Here is a 20,468-nt window from a genome sequence, read left to right as displayed (position 1 = left end):
TGCAAGAAGGAAAGGTAGTAGTTTATGTTTCTAGGCAATGGAAAATTCATGAGAGAAATTACCTTACCCATGACCTTGAGTTAGTAGTTATGATATTTACACTAAGATTTGGAGACACTACCTGTACGGTTCTAAGCTTGAGGTATTTAGTGATCATAAGGGCCTTAAATATTTTTTGACCAAAGGAGTTGAATATAAGACAAAAGAGATAACTGGAATTTCTTAAGGACTAGGATTTTGATATTAGTTGTCATCTGGGCAAAGCCAGTATGGTGGCTGATGCTTTGAGTAGAAGACCTCTAGATATATCTTCCCTTATGGTTAGAGAAATGAATCTTTTGGCTCGGTCTAAGGATTTAAGTTTTGGCTTATAAGGTTACCCTTAGTAGTGTGAGACTAGGTATGACTCGAGTAACGAGTGGATTGTTGAAGGAAATTGGAGAAGCATAATTAGTTGATTCATTTTGGTGACAAGACATGAGGCTATAGGACAAGGTAATGGATAAGAGTTTCCTTGGGTATAGATGATGTGGTAAGACGTGGAGATCGATTATGTGTACCTAGTGAACTTACGCTTAGGCGCTTGATCTTTGGAGAGGGTCGTAGAAATAAAGCTATTATTCTGGCAGATACCTTGAGTAGGATGATCTTTCATCTATTGCCTTTGATGATTTAAGAGTTGGATTTGATTGAAGAGTTTAGAGACTTAAGGGTGATGTGTGAGCTCACCCTTAGGAGCATTGAATTTAGTATGTTGAAGTGACTAATGAATTAATGGATGAGATTAGAGAAGCCTAGGAGTTAAATCCTTTCTTAGTGAACCAAGTGGAGAGGATTGGTAAGGGTATAAATAGCCCTTTACAATGGAAGTTGATGGTGTTTTGGGGTTCAATGATGGGATCTATGGCCTAGTAATCTTGAATTTAGGAAGATGATCTTAGAGGGAGGACATAAGAGTACTCTTAGCATCCATTTAGGAGCTACTAAGATGTATCAGAGTGGCGTAGCGGAAGCGTGGTGACCTAAGGTGAAGAGAGGAGTATAGGAAGTTTGTGTACTCATGTTTAATATGATATAAGTCTAAGACAGAACATCAGAAGCCTTATAGGACTTTTGTAGCCTTTAGATGTCCCTGTTTGAAGGTGAGATAATGCGTCTAGACTTTGTTGTGGGTTTGCCTAGGAAGTTTAGGAAAAATCTTGAGTTTAATGAAGGAGTCATAGTCGAATCTCTTCATTTAAGAAATTCGAGGACGAATTTCTTAAAAAGGGGGAAGTACTGTAACACCTCAGTTTCCAAAAAGGTTATTATTATTATTATTATTATTATTATATTATTATTATTATTATTATTATTATTATGGTATTTGGTCATAATTATTTTAATAATTATAGAGAAATATTATTTTGTACGTATTAAATAAGTAATTTTATTAGCATTTTTAAATAAATATTTATATGTTTTAAGAGAAGGTTGATTTTATATAATATTTTGTTATTGATATTGTATTATTATATTTTGGAGTCAGAAAAATATTATTATTATAGAGGAAAAATATTTTATAATATACATGTATTTATTTTATTTAATTATTTTGAAGAAAAAAAGAAGTGAGTTAAAAGAGAAGGAAAATGGGTTGGATTGACCAGCCCAATGGATTAATTTTAAGAAAGGATTCAGGTAGCGTTAACCCTATCTACCTCATTTGCGTTCTGAAGGGTTAGAAAAAAAAAGATGAATAACAAAGAGCTCTAAGGAAGAGTACTCAGGAACGATCTTAGATCACACCAAGACCATTCATCTTCTGCTCATCCAGGTAAGGGGGAGTGAGAAACCTTACTCTGGGTGTGGGAATGTAAGTTGGGTAGTGGGATTGGCCTCCAATCCTGTGTTTGTTGTATGCTCATGTATGAGGGGTTTTCGCCAATTGTATCTGTTTAATCTATTGTTCCTCTTGTATGTAACTAATTGTATAAATTGCTTGAATGAATGATTAATTTCAGTTTTAAAATTGTAATTGTATGATTTGAGATTTCTGTGGGTTCCTACGGAAACCCTATGAGAAAACGGGCAAAATATGAATGTTTTCTAGTTTGCCTTCTGATTGCTTTGTTGTTTTCCTTTTTGGATGTGATGCATGAGTATGTGGTTAATTTTGAAAATGAATATGTTTTTATATGAATTAGAGTGCTCTGTGGGTTCCTACGGGAAACCCTATGAGAAAACGGGAAAAATATGAATGTTTTGTGTTTTATTGCCTGAGTTTTCTGTTGTGTTCTTTGATGTTTGCGGAGTGTAAATATGTGTTTCATTTCGCAAATAGATGAGTTTTGATATAAATTAAAGTGCTCTGTGAAAATTGTGAATATGATGTAATAATATGATAATGTGATATGGTGATGTGACATGATGATGTGATATGATAATGAGACATGGTAATGTGATATGATGATGTGTTATGATGATAAGACATGATGATGAGACATGATAATATGATATGGGAATGAGAAATGAAAATGTGATATGAGAAAAGCATGGACTCTTGATTGACATGCATCATGTGCATAAATATTTTTAAGGGTACGATATGGAATACACCTCCAGAGAAGGCCCCCTAATGTAAAATAATTGGGGATTAGTCCTTGGGGATAGCTTGGTTTGTAAGTCCCAGTCTCGCCCATTGTGTGCATGGGATGTATCTTGCGTGGCTTAGCTATCCCGACGAGATTTTGGTAGTATGTCCTTCTAGTGAGAGTGCACAGAAGGTGTGACCCGGCATGTACTCCTAGACTACTCTTCGTGTATTGCTAGCAGCAATATGCCATGTGATATGTTACTGGCGCCACATGCATGATAAAATGTAGTCCGTGTCCATACATGTGCATTTTAATGTTATATGAAAAATTAATGTCTTGAATGAGTGAGATGTGATGATTTTATTAATTTATCTATGTTATACCTATCTTTTTTGTGTTTGGCTATCCGACGTATATTTCTACACTGTGAGCCAGAGTGAGATGTTTCTTACTCCCTTTTCTTGTGTTGTTTTTCCTTGATTGTCTTACAGGTAATTATGAGCATGAGACTGAGGATGTTGGTGATGAAGCTTAGGCTTCTATGTTAGGATTTGCTCTGATAGGACATGTGATATCGGGGCATAGATAGAATTAGATTAGAATGTTTTTATTAAATTATTTAGGAAGACCTTATATTATTTCTATGTAATTTCTGCTGATTAAGCTACTGTTTAAGTTATGGATGTGATACCCTCTATTTAAACATGTTTGGTATTTCGAGTATAAAAAAAAATTATGTTATTCAATTTTTGTTATTTGTGTTATGGTATGTGGGGTAGAGGGTGTCACAGTGGGTGGCGTGTTAATGGGGGGGTGACGGTTACGTCATGATGGGGCGCGCTCGTGATAATGGGCCTCATTTAATGTGTAGTCAGTTGTGTCCTTTCCTTGCCACGTGTCATTTTTGTTTTCAATTTCAATTTTACAAACCCCTTTTTCCTCTTTCTCGCGCCTGCTCTTCTCACTTTACTCCTTCACTCCTTTTCTTTCTTGGCTTCTCGTGCACGCCGACGTTTCCTCTACACTCTTCCTTTCATCGTCTCCGTTTGACTCTGTCGTTGCCGTTTCCGGCAACCTGGTTGCCGCTAAGGTCACTTTTTAAGGAGGAGTACCAAGTACTTCCCTTCTATTGTCTTATTTCTCGTTCTTTCTCTCCACCAGGGCCCTTCTACTTTCTTCTTTGTCTTTCTTCTTCGTCTTGATGGCTGGAGAGAGTAGTGCCGCACCTTCTACACCGGCCAAAGGCAAAGGCAAGACGCGTGGCAAGGCGGTGGTCGACGAGGCGGCCGCCGCTGAAAAGAAGAGGGGTGGGAATAACCCTAAAGATTCCCACCCCGCCATTACCGTCCCAGGCTATGAGTGGGTCAGAGGGGACATCAGAGAGTTCCATAGTGTCTTTAAATCGTTTCTTGAGATCAATGCGATGTGGAAATCCCATAGAATCTTATAGAAAAGAATGGCACAATCCAAGAGGTGGGGTGAATTGGATGTTTTGACCCTTTAAAAATTATCAGAGTATTTAGGATCTTTATTTCACTTAAACTTTTCTAAGACTGAATTTTTCAAATGAAGCTCTCTCTCAAAGACTTGTTATGAAAGTATGAATGCAATATGCTTTCTTGATTACAAAATTGTGAGGTTCAAATATAATGTTCTAATTCAGATTTAAACCAACAACTTTCACATACACATGTTAATCAAGAATTATCTTCTTTAATGTTCAATCAAGCAATTACTCAAAGTAAAAGATAAGGTAGAAAAAGATTGCACGTCTTTTATACTGGTTCAGCCACTCCACATGTGACCTACATCCAGTCCTTAATCTACACCTGATTAAGATTTGTTCCACTATCTTAAGCAAGAAGGTTTACAAGCACACACACATGCATATACTTCAACACAAAAGATAACCACTTTCTTGACCCCAAGAAAGCACCCCTTGTAGAACCCACTACAAGAAACCTTACCACTCGAGAAACCCTTCTCAAGATGTTTTACAAAGATTCACAAAGAATAAAGGAACGAATTCACCTGGAATTCTTGAAGAAAATCTTAATCTTCCCCTTTCAAGATAGGATGATGATGATGATCTCACAAAGTTTTTCACAAACATTTTTGCTCTTGGATTTCACAAAGAAAACTCTCCAAGATGTCACAAAGACTCCCCAAAACGCTTTTCACAAATTGATTATCAGTTCTAACTCAATGTCTGAAGTTTCTCAAAGTTCAAACTATTTATAAAAGTTTCAGACGCAGATAATCGATTATTTTAAAGAATAATCGATTATTTTGTTCTTCAGGTTTTCTGGAAACCAACCAAGAACAATATAATCGATTATTTTGCTGGATAATCGATTATTCCAAAAAGTTGTTCCTGGGATAATCGATTATTTTGGCAAATAATCGATTATTGCAACAAGGCATTCCATTTTGCCTATTGCTGGAATAATTGATTATATTTAACGATAATCGATTATTTTGAGTTAGTTTTTCAAAACTTCATTTTAAGTCTCAAAATAACTTTCCAACCTTTTCACTCATCATCACATACCTCTACTTAGCTTTAGATATAGATTTGCTTATGCACAAAGCATACTAAGCACACACAATATAAAATCTCATTCAAAACAACTTAATTTCTAAACTCTATTACATTGCTCCATTACATAGCATTTTCTTGACTTTTCTTTGACTTTGTTTTTGTGCTTCCAAGTTGTAAGTTGTTGTTGTACACTTGTGTTGTGATCATCAAAACTTCTTTAGGCTTCAAGCTCTCCTAAGCTCAATAATCTCCCCCTTTTTTATGATGACAACCCATGATTATCAATCCAATGCTATTGTGCTTCAATCTTCATATTGTGCCTTTAATCTCCAACATATAAAACCTGCACACTACACACACACAAGCACAATACCTGCAAAAACAACAACTAATACACACAACTAATACACACAACCTTTTCTCCCCCTTTGGCATTATCAAAAACAATACAAGCCATATCTAAGTCAAAAGTTGTGATTCAGCAATTTAACCACAATTCAGAACAAGTCAAGCCAAGAAAAACATTACAAACAATATCATAAACAGAGCATTCCAATCAAAACCATCAACACTCAAAACAGAGTATTGTAATCAGCCATCAACCAAGGCTCAATTTGCTCACACAACTCATAAACAGAGCATTCACATATGCTCACAAAAACAGAACATACTTGCATCAGCCAAGCAAAACAGAATATGAACACATATGTTGACAAAACAGAGCATTTCAGTACCAGCTTTCCAAATCACAATTTGAACCACAATCAAGCCATTAACAGAAAATAAACTCCAAATTCATCAGAATTTAAATTGTTCAACAACAAAACATTAAAATTGTTCAAAAATTAAAAACCTTACAACCAAATCGAAATTAATTGTTCCAAACCAGAATATAAACTCCTAATTAAAACTAAACAGAATCACAACAAAGATCAATCCTCATCCTCCGGTATGCCAAGGTGAGTCTTGAGCAGCCTCACTTCATGATCCAGGTCATCAAAGCTGTCAAGAATACCAGAAAACAAGGATTCATGTCTCCTTGACATTTCCATGACCGCATCAATCTTGTTGATCATCAATTGCTCAAAGGGTAAAAACAGCTTCAGCTCAGCTTCAGACTCCCTGCTCGGTTCAGTTTCCACCTGTGGTGGCTGATCTTTATCGTGTGACGGAACACCGTCTTCATCGGTTGCCTGTTCCGGAGTAGGGGGTACATCGCCTTTAAACACCCATTTGTCTTCTTGTTTAAGCATCCCCATGTGATGCAATGAAGACTTCTCTATTTTATTTGAAGCATGCAAAATTATTTTTCTTTCCCCTGATAGATCTACACCAGCAATTTCAAAAATCTTGGACAACAAAAGAGCATAAGGAATTGGGCCGTCTTCCTTCCGCCTTGCCTTCCACATACAATCATTCATGACCGATACCCAATGGATCTTGATTTTCTTCTTGATAACATGCATCAACAAAATGTCATCCCTTGACATTTGTGCATGGTTGTGCAACTTGGGTTTCAACATCCAAGCAATACTAAAAGAAATTAGACGGGAATTCTTTTTCATACCTCCCGCCAGGAATTTCTCATAATTGGTGTTCACCGGGTTCCTTTGACAGTCCCGGAAGGTTGTTAGCTCTTCAAAATCCCCAAAGTTGAAAGGTTGGTGTTTTCCCTGTCCAGTGCCGCTCAGCCCCGCAGCAGCCTCCAATGTCGGTCCGTCCAACCGAATCATTTTCCCTTTCACCATCGATTGCATAATGTCGTCGTTGCTTGTGGCAAAACAGAGGAATAACCTTATCAACTCAGGATAATAAGGTCCATCCATCTCCAAAAATTTCTTCAATCCTTGGTGCTCCAGAAGGGTTGGAAAACTGAAACCCTCATTCTTAAACCCTTCAAGTTTAAGGGTCTTCGGAGGAATGATTCTCCGGCCAGCATACCACTCAAAATAATATTCTTGAGTCTTCTCATCAGGGAACCACTTTGAAATCAGCTTCCCAGAGGGTAGAGGACGTTTGCTCCCCCTCACTTCAAGCTTCTTTGGTCTCTTTGATGAAGATGCCATGAGTGGGTGTTGAAGAAGATGAAGAAGATGAGAGATTTGAGAGGGTTTGAAAGAGTTAGGGTTTGAGGGTTTGAGAGAGAATGAGAGAAAATGAGAAAAGAGAGGGTTTATGCCCTAATGGCTTTTGAGTGGGAGGTTATAGGAGGTTCCAAACGTTTGGAGCGCACTAAAACCGTTTAAACGCATCAGGAATTTTAAAAACTGCCCAGATAATCGATTATTTATGCAAATAATCGATTATTTGCATCAGCAAAAACCCCTTAAAAACACAATCTGATATAGATAATCGATTATTTTCAAGATAATCGATTATTACAGAGGGTATTTTCTCCTAACACAGCCCAGATAATCAATTATTTACAGAATAATCGATTATTCCAGTGAATTCTCAGATTCCAACTCCCAGATAATCGATTATTACCCAAGATAATCGATTATTATAGTGACTCTTGAGTTCCTTCTTACCAGATAATCGATTATTGCCCAAATAATCGATTATTTCAGAGGCTCTTGGAATTCTTCATGTTCCAGATAATCAATTATTACCCAAATAATCGATTACTTTCATGAGTTTACTTAAGATAATCGATTATATCTTAAGATAATCGATTATTTCAGAGAAGTTTTGCTTCTCAGAAATTTAACTTCTCAAATTTCACCGTCTTATTTGTCACTTTAAATACTCCCTTCCAAACATCTCTAATTATCATTCTCAAAGCATAATCAATTCAAACATGATTCATTGATTATTCCCAATTCAATTCTCAGATGGTTGAATCTTTCCCTTGGTAGAGGTTTTGTAAAAATATCAGCTAGTTGTTTGCTAGTTTCTACAAACTCTACAACACAATCATTCCTTTGCACATGATCTCTCAAAAAGTGGTGTCTTATCTCAATATGTTTTGTCCTAGAGTGCAAAATTGGATTCTTGGTCAGATTTATTGCACTAGTATTGTGACACCTCAAAGGAATTTTGTTCAGCTCAACTCCATAATCTCTTAATTATTGTTTCATCCAAAGAATTTGAGCACAACAACTTCCAGCAGCTATATACTCAGCCTCAGCTGTACTCAAAGCAACACAAGCTTGCTTTTTGCTATGCCATGAAACAAGTGCACTACCTAGTAAGTGACAAGTTCCACTTGTGCTCTTTCTATCTAGTCTACACCCAGCATAGTCTGAATCTGAGTAGCCTATCAAACTTAGTGAGACTCCCTTTTGGATACCACAACCCCACATTGGTTGTACCTTTCAAATACTTAAGGATTCTCTTCACACTCTTCATATGAGATTCTTTAGGATTAGCTTGGAATCTTGCACATAGGCACACAGCAAACATTATATCAGGCCTACTTGCTGTCAAGTACAAGAGTGATCCAATAATGCCTCTATACTTTGAACTATCAACAACAATTCCTTTCTCATCTAAGTCAAGATTGCAATTGTTTGATATAGGTGTGGCAGCCTCCTTGCACCCTTCCATACCAAACTTTTTCAGAAGTTCATTGCAATACTTGCTTTGACTTATGAAAATTCCATCATGCATTTGTTTGATTTGCAGTCTCAAAAAGAATGTAAGCTCTCCCATCATTGACATTTCAAATTCTCCTTGCATGGTTTTAGCAAATTCTTTACAAAGAGAGGTATTTGTGGATCCAAACACAATATCATCCACATATATTTGTACATACATTGTATCATTTTTAAATTTCTTGACAAACAATGTATTATCCACCTTTCCTCTTTCATAGTCATTCTCAATCAAAAATTTGCTCAACCTGTCATTCCTCTTGCATTGCTATTAACCAATGTTCATCTTTTAGTGCTTCATCAATGCTCTTAGGTTCCACTTGTGACACAAATGCCATAGTGTTGCAAATATTTTTAATAGCACTCCTAGTTGACACTCCCTTACCAATATTTTCAATTATGTTATCCATTGATAAATCTCTAGAAGTTCTCCATTCCTTGGGCAATTGTTCACATGTTTCCTTTGCTTTCTCATGTGATTCACTCACTTTAGGCACTTCACTTGGTTCATTCTCCAATAGGGATTGATCAAGCAACTCAGTTAAATCTTCAATTTCAGTTTGCCTAGTCTCTTGCTTATTTGACTCATCAAATACCACATGGACAGATTCTTCTACAACTAGAGTTCTCTTATTATAGATTCTATAAGCCTTACTATTCGTAGAGTATCCTAGAAAGATTGCCTCATCAGCCTTTGCATCAAACTTTCCAAGTTGTTCTTTCTCATTGTTCAGCACATAACACTTACACCCAAACACTCTAAAGTCACTAGTAGAAAATAAGTATATTACGTCACCCCTTTTACGTCGGAAATACGAAAATCCGACGTAAAAAAAATGCGGTGGCATTTTTGTAATTTTTGCGAACTTTTTTACGTCGCACCTGGTAAGGTCCGACGTAAAAAGTCCAATCTACGTCGCACCTTCCCAGGTGCGACGTAAAAAGTCCAATCTACGTCGCACCTTCCCAGGTGCGACGTAAATTTACGTCGCACCTTCCCAGGTGCGACGTAAATTTACGTCGCACCCTACCAGGTCCGACGTAAAAAAGACGCAAATTTGAATAAGAGAGCGCGAGGCACACCGCGCGCATTCACTTTTCATTTTTTTCTCTGTAAACCCTCTTCCTCTTCGTTGTGTAAATCCCTCCGCCTCCTACTCCTTCGGTCCTTCCTTCCTTATAATTTTTCTATCATTCAGTCTCCGTTCATACGACAAAAACAAGCAGTTTGCGTTCATACGACTAAATGTGTATTTTGAACTTATTATGTGTGTTTCTTTATATATTTTGAGTAGGAACAACCAGTGGCTGAAGCCAAGCCTGAGGAGAACAGAGAAGAGAAGCGATTCTGGGAAGAAAAGCGATTTCTGGGAGGAAAACGCAGAAGAAAAGCGATTTCTGGGAAGCAGAACGGGCCGTTCTGCAAGGAGAACGGCCCGTTCTCCAAGCAGTATGGGCCGTTCTCCAAACAGAATGCCCCGTCCTGCAAGGAGAACGGGCCGTTCTCCAAGCAGAACGGGCCGTTCTGCTGCATTATTTTTCTTTTTTTTTTTAAATTTTTACGATTTTTTACGTCGGACCTGGGTATGTCCGACGTAAATTTACGTCGGTTTTTGACCCCCGACGTAAATTTTACGTCTCCCGCTTCTACGTCGGACGTTTCCCTGACGTAAAAACCCCTAAATAACCGACGTAAAAAGGGTCTTTTGTACTAGTGAGTATGAAATGTTAGGCTTCTTTCCTTTGTAAATTTCATAGGGTGTTTTCTTTAATATAGGCCAAATCAGAACTTTGTTTAACACATGACAAGCAGTGTTAATAGCATCAGCCCAAAAATATTTTGGCAAGTTTGTTTCATTCAACATTGTTCTAGCAAGTTCTTCTAAGGACCTATTTTTCCTCTCAACAACCCCATTTTGTTGAGGTGTGTCGCCACCGGCCCGAAACGGGCTTTCGGCACTCGCGAAGGATGGTTGGACTCTTTTGTTTGTTTAAAAATATGGATTGCTAGAATGACTTATTCTCAAACTGAGACCTCGTCAAACGAGCAATTTTATTAAAAGGCTCACCAATCCATGTTAATCCCAAGCGGGACCCTCCATAGATTAGCGGTTTTCATGAAAAGGAAGGGTTCATGGAGTCGCCACCAATGTTTTACTCAAAACATTGGAAAAAGAAGTTTAAGGCAATCGATTCAAAAATCGACTTCGGCCATTACAACCAGAGTCGGGTAAGGGAGTCGGTTACGCGTGGGGAAGGTGTTAGCACCCCACAGCGCCCCTTTCGGGTTCCCTATGACAGATTATTTAAAAATAATAGTGCAAAATTACTAAATTACCCCTATTTATTCTAAGCAATTATAAATTAACTATCTACATGATGACAGTTAAATATGTACACACAGAAAGCGGTAAAAGAAGGGATTTTTAGAAAAGAAACCTCTTGAAGCGTGCTTTTTATATATCAAGTAAAACTGGGAAGCTTTTTGGCGTTCCCTCGCTCTACAAGCCCGCTCACTCCTTCCTAAAAATAATTTTTGACTTGGAAATCCGATGGATTTCCCTTCGACTAAGTTCGAATCTCCAAGCTAAATGCTCGGAATTCCAGAACTTCGTCGGATCGACTCCCAGAGAGATTTCTAGGGCAGAACACTGCTCAAAAACCCCAGAATACTCAAGGAGGGAGTCAAAACTCAGTCTAAAAGTGTAGAATGACGTCCCATTGACGTCATATTCATAGGGATGAGGCTCAATACGGTCTCTGGGGGTCAATACGGTCCGTATTGAAGTTTTGAACTACAATACGGCCGTATTGAATTCAATACGGCCGTATTGAAGTTCAAAAACCTCAATACGGCCGTATTGAAGTTCAGTGCAGCCGTATTGAAGTTCAGTGCAACCGTATTGAATTCAATGCAGCCGTATTGAAGTTCAGTGCAGCCGTATTGAATTCAATGCAGCCGTATTGAAGTTCAGAAACTTCAATACGGCCGTATTGAGTTCAGTGCGGCCGTATTGAAGTTCAAAATGTTCAATACGGCCGTACTGAACCTCTGGGAGGCCGTATTGGGCTTCATTCCTCCCACTTTTCTTATTTTAGCTATCCTAAGACCTCTAGACCTATAGAGAACCCTCCTTGGGCCTTCTGGAAGTCCTTCTGGCTGATCTTCCTTCAGTCTTCGAGAGTCTTCAAGCTTTATTTCCGACCCGGACAATTTTAGGGGTCTACAGCTGCCCCCCCTTTACTTAGTCGGACGGCCTTTTGGTGTACCGGCTGACAAGTAAAGGAGTTGACCCAATTGTCCGGGTGATGTGCCAACCTTCTGACTTGTAGCGTCTTCCGGTGGAAAATTGTTGAGTAACCTCTCCAGGTTGAGTTTGCCCTCTCCAGGGTGAGTATTAGTCGTCGCCTCTCCAGGCTCATTGCATACCTCGGTGCTCTGGACATCTGGGTAGCTGAGTATTGCCTCTCCAGGCTTGTGCATACCTCGGTGCTCTGGACATCTGGGTAGCTGAGTATTGCCTCTCCAGGCTTGTGCATACCTCGGTGCTCTGGACATCTGGGTAGCTGAGTATTGCCTCTCCAGGCTTGTGCATACCTCGATGCTCTGGACATCTGGGTAGCTGAGTATTGCCTCTCCAGGCTTGTGCATACCTCGGTGCTCTGGACATCTGGGTAGCTGAGTATTGCCTCTCCAGGCTTTGTGCATACCTCGGTGCTCTGGACATCTGGGTAGCTGAGTATTGCCTCTCCAGGCTTGTGCATACCTCGGTGCTCTGGACATCTGGGTAGTTGAGTATTGCCTCTCCAGGCTTGTGCATACCTCGGTGCTCTGGACATCTGGGTAGCTAGGTATTGCCTCTCCAGGCTTTGTGCATACCTCGGTGCTCTGGACATCTGGGTAGCGTGAGTTTGCCCTCTCCAGGGATTTGTGATAGTTTTGTCTCCACAGTCCACGATGCTGCTTCGACGGTTTTTTTTTTATTTTTGGTGCCGCTGAGGGCTGGATAACGCAGGGATCCATCTAGGGGATGTGCAGTTACTCATAGGTTCTTATGTCCCAATTTTGCATTGCGTAATTGGTGCCCATTGAGGAATTTCTGTTTCCTTGGGGTGTAGACACAAAGATGCTCTTTCTGAGATGAGCGGTGCCTTATGGTTGGCTGACGTCCTTTTGACGGTGGTGGAGTATCCCGGTTATCCTTATTCGGGTATCTCTTTTGGGTTTTCTGATTTTTGTCGCCTCTGTGTAGGCTATTATCCGCTGGGGATTTTTTCATTGATTTTGATTAGCCTCTTCTGTTAGGCAGATCACCTTGATGCTTGATGTTTGGCTGAAAAGCCAGATTCCGCTTGGGGAATTGTTATTGATCTTTTGGATTTTTGCTTTTTGTAGGAATGCCTCTGAGTAGGCGAGTGGGGATTTAAAGTTTATATATCCCAGAGTATTATTTAGAAAGCCTCTTCAGGCTTAGCTTCACTCATCGCTTGAGTTGGAAAGCTACCTTCCACTGAGGAAGTCTAAGTCCTTTGACTTGGATATTTTGTTTAGATCGTGCTTCCGTTGGGGAATTTTGCTGATCTTGCTTTGATAGCTTTCACTGGGGAATTTGGCCCGTGAGTGGAAGCTGAGATATCTCTGGAGAGTATTATTTCGGCGAGCCTCTCCAGGCTCAATTATTCTGATAGAGTATTATTTAGGCGAGCCTCTCCAGGCTCAGTTATTCTGAGAGAGTATTGTTTCGGCAAGCCTCTCCAGGCTCAATTATTCTGTATGATGAATTGGTTTTTTGTTCAGCCCAAGAATGCAAGCTGAGATGTCTTTTGGAGAGTATTATTTTGGCAAGCCTCTCCAGGCTCAGTTATTCTGTATAATTTGTTGGATTTTCTGTATTTTGCCTTTTTGTTGATTTTGGCTTTTTCTGTGTTTTCGCCTTTTTTGTTGATTTTGGCTTTTTCTGTGTTTTTGCCTTTTTTGGTTGATTTCGGCTTTTTCTGTACAGAAATGTCTCTGAGAAGTATTATTTTGGTAAGCCTCTTCAGGCTCAGTTATTCTGAGAGAGTATTATTTCGGCGAGCCTCTCCAGGCTCAATTATTCTGTGAGAGTATTATTTCGGCGAGCCTCTCCAGGCTCAATTATTCTAAGAGAGTATTATTTCGGCAAGCCTCTCCAGGCTCAGTTATTCTGAGAGTATTATTTCGGCGAGCCTCTCCAGGCTCAGTTATTCTGTATGGTGAGAGAGTATTGTTTCTGCAAGCCTCTCTAGGCTTAATTATTCTGAGGAAGTATTTTTTCAGCAAGCCTCTCCAGGCTCAATCATTCTGTACAAACTGAGGAGTATTGTTTGTATCCTTGCCTTTTTTCGTTTTCGGCTTTTGTTGACTGCTGTCATACACAAGCAATTTTCTATTTTTTCTATTTTATGCAATTGCCTCATGATGAGGTCTTTGAATGTGCAATTAATGTGCGCGATGCACAAAATGCAAGTTTAATTATTTTATTTTTGGAAAAAATGAATGGCTCCCCCTATCCTCTTCTTCTTGGAGGAATTTTGTCATTGATGTGAGGGAGGATTTCTGTTATTGCCAATACGGCCGTTATTCATTTTAGTATGCCCGTATTGAATTGAAAATTTGTTCATAACCCTAATTTTGGTACGGGCATACTGAACATGATACGGGCGTATTGTTTTTCTGAAGTTTATATATATTTTTTTTGTTTTTTTCAATAAACAGAGAATAAGTGATCTTCCATTACACCTATCATCTGTATGCATGTATGCAGTATGATGCACCTAATTCTATTTGATTCACTTTTCAAAAGAATTAACCGATGCGTTTCTCTGTTTGGATTTTTGCCATTCCTCTAGACGGGCTGTGTGCTGCCGATTTCTGTAACCGAGGAATGATGCATGTTATATTGAGATTTGGTGTCATCAACCAAATGATCCTTCCCTTCCTTTAAAAGATATGTCAACCCTCCTATTGACCACTATATCTCCATGTTTCCACTAGATTATCCTAAAATCGTTTGGGACAAGAGAGAAAAGAAAGGAAAGGTATATTCTTTTTTGAAAGTTTGTGTTTTAGAGGGGATTATTTATTTTTTGAAAAATGGATTTTGTAAGAATGGCTTGGCCAATGGTAGGCTTAAGTGTTTAGACTTGTTTGATTAAACACTTATGAAGTTAAGCACGTCTTGGTTATTAACATTTGTGATTTGACAACTTGGATAGCTTTTCTTGAGCCCCTTTGTTGAATTCAGTTGGTGGTACCATCATGGATTTATTCTGTTTTTCGATTGCCCTAACTTTTGCCTAAAACACCCATTTGTGGAGTTTTAGCGGGCTTTTGTTTTTGTTCATTATTTTGTAACCCTAATTTTTGCCTAGGTCACCCTTTTGTGGGATTCCTAGCGGGTCTTTTGCTCTTATTTTTGCGCAGTCCCCTTTTTGGGTTTCCTGCCGAGCTTTTTGTTTTTTAGGATTTTTGTCCTGAATGGATTTCTTTTTATCCATGACGGCACTTATTGAGGCCAAGGAAAGGTGCTCCAAGTTGTCACACACACTTCCACATAAAAATGATGCGGGTTTATTGATTATTAAGACGATTTTAACCTCACTTATGTTCATTCAAACAGGGTTAAATAATGTGGTTTAGAATTTTATTGCAAGCAAGAAAAGAAGCAATAAGAAAGAATGATTTTATTATAATCATAGTGGAAAACATGTGCCCTATCGAGGCTCGGGGGTCGGGCTGTCCCCGAGGAGTGATCTCTAATAGTCACTGAATTTACACATCCCTATTAGAAGGAAAAGGACACTTGATGACGACAGCTGGCCTTGACGTTTGTGAACCAGCCTTCCTAAAGATCTGGCTTAAAGAACGTCGAGAAGGATCTTGATTCCTCTTCGTTCTTTGATCATTAACAGGGTTGTATCCTAACCCTTGTTTCCCCGGATTGTCCTTGATAATGGGTAGCTCCGGGATTCCTTGGGAGTCCTTGCCTAATCCTTGTCCTGGCAAGTATCCGTTCTTAGTGAGCATATGGGCTACTTTCTTCATTTCTCGGGGAAACGTCTCAACATTGGCAATTTCCAATGCTTGGAAGGCGGTTTCCAAAGCTTCCTCTGCTGCATCCACATAAGGTATTGATCGAGGCCGTACCCGGTCAAATAAAAAAAACAATTAATGTAGTACTAGGAAGTGACTCCTAGGTCGTCTCCCAAGGACCAATTGTCTCAGTCAAAGGTTCCAACACACAGTGGGGGGGGGGGGTTGGTTCAGATTATCGAGTTAAATAAAACGAGCAGAAGTATGGATTACTTGCAGTAATTAAAATAGGTCAGACCCCTGAACATAATGCACCTCTGATTTCCTTGGTTCACAACAAATAATCTGTCCAACATAATCCTGTTCAGTCCATGATTAATCAACTAAGCGAAGACTAACATGAGACCTCACTACACGAATTAAGCAAACGTGAACCTTGCAAGACCTCCTTCCCCAGGATTAAGAAACCTGAGAGTCATTAAGCATGGCTCAGATGTTGAACGCCTCAGAACAGAGATCCCACAAGGGAGGATCAAGCGGAGCAGAAATGCAACGCATAGAGAACCTCTTTCAGAGGATTGCATTCTGTCCAAGGGCCCAAACCCTGGGATTTAGCCCTCCATTAAAATAGCAACAGAAACGAAAATAGAAGAAAACATGAAAGTGGCAACAGCGATGCAAGCAAAACGTAACAGAGAAGAGGAAGAAGAAAACGAAAATGGAAGCAGGAACAGAATACAAAATGTGAATAATAATAGCAAAACGTGAATGTTCAGATACAAGAGGAAGATCAACCAGAAAACAACCAGAAAACGTGAAGAACAAAGAGCCACCAGCAGAAAACGAAAAAAAACAAAGTTCCCAGAGAGACAGCAACGTGGTCACATCAAGTCTGCATGTGGGTGCTGCTCTTTTCCCTAGAAAAACCCTAATAGAGTGTAAAAATGGGCCCCCAACTGGTCTGACCCGAAAATACAATAAAAATAAACGAAAAATAAAATAAAATGTTGATATGGCATAAGTGGTGCAATGGTGACATGGCATGTGATGTGGCAGATGACGTGGCAGCTCTTCTTGAAGTCCAAAAATTTATTCCAAGCCCAAATAATTATTAAATTGCCCTGAAAATAAAAATTGGGATAATAAGATCTAGAAAATTCAATTTAGTTAAAATATGAATTACCGGTCCAATTAAAGCCCAAATAGAAAACAGTGCAGAATATAAACAATTAAGCACAAATCAGAGATTAAGATAAGCACAGAAAGGTAAGAAAATAAGGGAAAATAATGACTCATCAGGTATGGTGGATGGCTTGCTGATGAGTATGTCATCTTCAGCTTGTACGGTCACCAGTTTGTCACCCACTATGAACTTGACTTTCTGGTGGAGCGTAGAGGGTACAGCTTTCGCATCATGAATCCAAGGTCGGCCAAGGAGACAGCTGTATGCCGGAGTAATGTCCATCACTTGAAATTCGACGTTGAAGATAGTGGGTCCAATTTGGATTGGAAGATTGATTTCTCCCACTACTTCTCTTTTAGAACCGTCGAAAGCTCGAACGATCATGTTGCTCGAGCGCATTTGGACTCCCTAGATTGCCAATTGCTTGAGCGTTCTTTTTGGCATCACATTCAAGGAAGATCCATTATCTACCAAGACTTTAACGATGTGATACTCCTTGCACTTTACAGAGGTGTGCAAGGGCTTGTTGTGATTTGGTCCCTCAGCGGGGATCTCTTCATCGGTGAAGGTGAGGTGATCACTAGCCGTGATGTGACTAACAATCCCCTCAAACTTGTCTTGGGAGATAGTGTGCGACACATATGCCTCGTTCAAGACTTTTAACAGAGCTTGCCGATGCGGTTCGGAGCTTAGGATCAAAGACAACAGCGTAATCTTTGCTGGCGTCTTATGAAGTTGATCCACGATGGAGTACTCGCTCTGTCAGATATATTTTAACAGCTCGTCTGTCTCCTCCTCGGATTCTTTTTCCTCGATTTTCTTTTCTTCTTTTTCTTTATTCTTGGGGGCTTTATCATGAAGATCTTCGGGAGTGTAGATCCTGCCACTCCTAGTCATGCCCCCAAGTCCAGCGATGTTGGAAATATCGCTGTCGACAGAAGAATGGATGTCGTATATCCATGGCACAGCCTTATTTGATTCGTAGGGAAAAGGCCTTGGAGCGATGATCCTTAATGGCGTTGGACCTTTCCCTTCGTCTGTCTTGATTACCAACAACGGAGTTGACGTGCGCTCGCTTGGCGCGGTTGTTGGCTTACACTTAATAACAAATGGCGTGCGATCCATCTTGAACATACGCATCGATTATTTCTTTCTTTTTATTAATGTTTATTAATGAATTACTAGGAGGGATGTATGAAATGAATGACTCCTAGATCCCTCCATGATCTATATGCATGATATGAGATGATGATGTTGAATATGCATGCATTGTGTTTATTGAACTAAGCATTATCATGTTTTCGGGATGTCCCTAAGATGATGCATGATATTGCTTGGTTTTGGGTAAATATCATTTTTCTTTTGGATATTTAATTTGTATCTTTTTTGTATTTTTTGGGTGAAAAGGGAAACTACCTATATGAATGCAATGAAGGTAGATGTTAACACCATGTACTAGAAGATCTTTATTTCTATTTATTCTTTTTATTTAAAAAAGAATGTTGTATGTTTAAAAGGTGCAATGTATGCTCATACAATGTCACATAAAAATGCACAAACAATTCACTCATCCACGAACAGTCACGAGCGAATCACGAGGTAGGGGTATCCTGCAGAAAAGTGCATATTCAAGGTGGTTCTAACTGTTCTCACCGGTCTGAGGCCCCCAAGGTGCCCCCATTATAGGGACCCAATTCCTCTCGTCGTAAGTCGATGGAAAGCTCCAACGCACTGTCGGACTCGAGTTCATGGTTATCACCTTGAGTGATGCTTTCCGACAACGGTCTACGGGCACCTATAGACCCATTCGACAACCGGCCGTACTAACATCCACTCCCTATGGCTTACCACTCATGCCCCCGGGTATAGAGGGAACTGTTGTGTGCAAAGGTTTGTGTGCAATTTATATTTCAAACAATTGCGAGAATTTAAACATACAACAGTTATTAAAGCCAAATAGATAAACATGTTATCATACAAGCAAAGGGTAATGAAGTAATTTTAACTTTTATTTGTTAAAAATAATCTGTCACTAAATGGGACTGACTCTCGAGGCTTCCCCAGTGGAGTCGCCATCTGTCGCCACCGGCCCGAAACGGGCTTTCGGCACTCGCGAAGGATGGTTGGACTCTTTTGTTTGTTTAAAAATATGGATTGCTAGAATGACTTATTCTCAAACTGAGACCTCGTCAAACGAGCAATTTTATTAAAAGGCTCACCAATCCATGTTAATCCCAAGCGGGACCCTCCATAGATTAGCGGTTTTCATGAAAAGGAAGGGTTCATGGAGTCGCCACCAATGTTTTACTCAAAACATTGGAAAAAGAAGTTTAAGGCAATCGATTCAAAAATCGACTTCGGCCATTACAACCAGAGTCGGGTAAGGGAGTCGGTTACGCGTGGGGAAGGTGTTAGCACCCCACAGCGCCCCTTTCGGGTTCCCTATGACAGATTATTTAAAAATAATAGTGCAAAATTACTAAATTACCCCTATTTATTCTAAGCAATTATAAATTAACTATCTACATGATGACAGTTAAATATGTACACACAGAAAGCGGTAAAAGAAGGGATTTTTAGAAAAGAAACCTCTTGAAGCGTGCTTTTTATATATCAAGTAAAACTGGGAAGCTTTTTGGCGTTCCCTCGCTCTACAAGCCCGCTCACTCCTTCCTAAAAATAATTTTTGACTTGGAAATCCGATGGATTTCCCTTCGACTAAGTTCGAATCTCCAAGCTAAATGCTCGGAATTCCAGAACTTCGTCGGATCGACTCCCAGAGAGATTTCTAGGGCAGAACACTGCTCAAAAACCCCAGAATACTCAAGGAGGGAGTCAAAACTCAGTCTAAAAGTGTAGAATGACGTCCCATTGACGTCATATTTATAGGGATGAGGCTCAATACGGTCTCTGGGGGTCAATACGGTCCGTATTGAAGTTTTGAACTACAATACGGCCGTATTGAATTCAATACGGCCGTATTGAAGTTCAAAAACCTCAATACGGCCGTATTGAAGTTCAGTGCAGCCGTATTGAAGTTCAGTGCAACCGTATTGAATTCAATGCAGCCGTATTGAAGTTTAGTGCAGCCGTATTGAATTCAATGCAGCCGTATTGAAGTTCAGAAACTTCAATACGGCCGTATTGAGTTCAGTGCGGCCGTATTGAAGTTCAAAATGTTCAATACGGCCGTACTGAACCTCTGGGAGGCCGTATTGGGCTTCATTCCTCCCACTTTTCTTATTTTAGCTATCCTAAGACCTCTAGACCTATAGAGAACCCTCCTTGGGCCTTCTGGAAGTCCTTCTGGCTGATCTTCCTTCAGTCTTCGAGAGTCTTCAAGCTTTATTTCCGACCCGGACAATTTTAGGGGTCTACAAGGTGTCCTAGGTGCTGAGAAATTATGGTTTATACCATGTTCCTCACAGAATTTTTGAAACATTATGTTTTGAAACTCACCTCCATGATCACTTCTTATAGAGGTGATGTTTGAACACTTCTCATTTTGAACAAGTTT

Source organism: Cajanus cajan, chromosome 3 (assembly GCF_000230855.2).
Source record: "Cajanus cajan strain Asha chromosome 3, NIPB_CcT2T_4, whole genome shotgun sequence".
Classification (NCBI taxonomy): domain Eukaryota; kingdom Viridiplantae; phylum Streptophyta; class Magnoliopsida; order Fabales; family Fabaceae; genus Cajanus; species Cajanus cajan.
This window is presented reverse-complemented; position numbering follows the sequence as displayed.